Source organism: Bactrocera oleae, chromosome 6 (assembly GCF_042242935.1).
Source record: "Bactrocera oleae isolate idBacOlea1 chromosome 6, idBacOlea1, whole genome shotgun sequence".
Taxonomy (NCBI): domain Eukaryota; kingdom Metazoa; phylum Arthropoda; class Insecta; order Diptera; family Tephritidae; genus Bactrocera; species Bactrocera oleae.
Genome location: NC_091540.1, coordinates 19,802,726 through 19,804,879, shown reverse-complemented (window position 1 = coordinate 19,804,879; position 2,154 = coordinate 19,802,726).

The following is a 2,154-nucleotide window of genomic DNA, read 5'->3' as shown; positions in this document are numbered from 1 at the left end:
CGCCAGAAAGTGTATTTATGTAAATGTATGTTCACAAATATACACTCAGTTGCTTAAGTAATGCAATTATAATCCTTTGCATACATAAAACTATAATATTACATGATTAGTCCAAAATTCAAGCGTATAAGAACAATTTGCATTAGCACAGAAGTGCATATTCATATATAGACATATATAAATATATAAAAACCCAATTACACACTCAATTACTTATCGAGTTAACCCTAGAATCAGAGCGGTAAGTAAAATGACGTTTGTCATCATGGAATAATTAAGAAATACCTCCCAATTTACGCTATGATCAATACATATGTACAAGTTTTTCAATAAATAATAATATTTAGAAAATATAGATGATAAATTTAAAACGAATAAATATATATACATATATATATATCTATACATTGAGAGGATTTTAAAAAGAGTATTTATTAGAAAGTAAATAAAAATTGAGATACCTTTTAAAAATGTGTGTGAAAAAATTATAGTACGTTATTAAATAAATTAGCAAATTAAAATACCACATAACTAACAGGTAAAACTCACAAGGCCTCAGGTTTGGGGTTTCAAAATTATAATGAACCGATTTGCAACCAATTGGAGGGGATATATGAGAGAAGAGAGTGTTGAATCGAAAACTTCTTAGCCTATGTATCATACATATGTATGTACATATATGTATGTATATCAACCAAATACCTTTATGCATTCGGTTTAACGTTAGTTGGCAACAATATATACTTACACGTTCTTACATAAGTGCAAGATATGTTTCGAAATTAAATGTACAATAAAATTTAGTAAAGCATAGTTCAACTTTCTAAGAGTCTACATACAATTTACCTTACCAAATAAGAAATGAATGTTTATTTATGAATAAGAAATTTGTAAGCAACCGCGTGGATAACTTAATTGTGCGCATTTATTCACATTTACTCAGAAAAACACAACGAAACTGTCACTTGCGAATCGTTAGCAAAGCAGACTGCGCATCCTAACTGTTCGAAATGTTCTTTATTTGTTTAGTATAGGAAAATTAGTTAAATTTACTTAATATAAATTTATTAGTTTATATAATATGAAAACTTCACATAAACTATGCGTTTCTGTAACGAGAATTAATCCAAACAAAATCGATTGAGGAACGAGATATCATTAAATAACATCTGAATTAAACGAACGATAGGTCATACAAATTCTGAAATAAAACATTGTAGATTTTCATATTCAGCAAGAAATTATATATATGGCGTGTTGGTTTCATTCTTGCCATTTTGGATGTTAACTCGTATTGCGGAAGTACAGGATGAAGGAAATTGCTAATTAATTTTAAAAACTAAAAATCATTAATAAGTCCTTTCCGAAAAAACTTGAGTTGCATTAACAATATAGATTTGAGTTAAATTTAAGGTTAAGTAAAGAATTAGCGGTATTTTCGAATCTAAAACCTTTTAATTTTCATTTTCATTCCTAAACGTGTAATTCTCTAATTTTTAACAAAATGTGATCCTGAAAGTATTATCTCAAAATTAAATTAATTTGACCTACTGACAGACAATTTATCACTCTTTTTTTAAATACAATTTTGATGCAAAGTGACATATTCAAAAACTATTTGGATGACAACATTTAAAACTAATAAAGCTTGAAGTTACAACTACATAAACACATAAATAAGTATGTGAATAAACGGAAATTCACAAAGAATGATCATAAGAAGTATTATAGATTTTTATAGTAAATGGCAGTGAAGCCGACATTTCTTAAGTATCGTAAATTTTAGAAATACTTATGTAAGTAATATAATACGCATTTCAATGATGAATACGCAACATTTTAGCAAATTTTTTGTATGTTTCATCTCAAAAATAAAAATTATTTTATAAAAAATGATTTGCTTAAACGTTATTTCTGGTTAAAACTACATTGGCTTGGGAAATTAATTATATATAATATGTTCTAAAATCTCTTCAGGTAGCTGCACTCATTACTTTTTGATTTCTGATGTTGAAAAAAACGAAAACGTTATTTCCAATGTAATAATAACCCAGCGGATCATTTCAAAATTTAAAAATGATTGATACTAATTTCCTTCGATTTGTTATTAAACACAAATACACATAAATATAATATGTTGATTTTTTTGTTTTA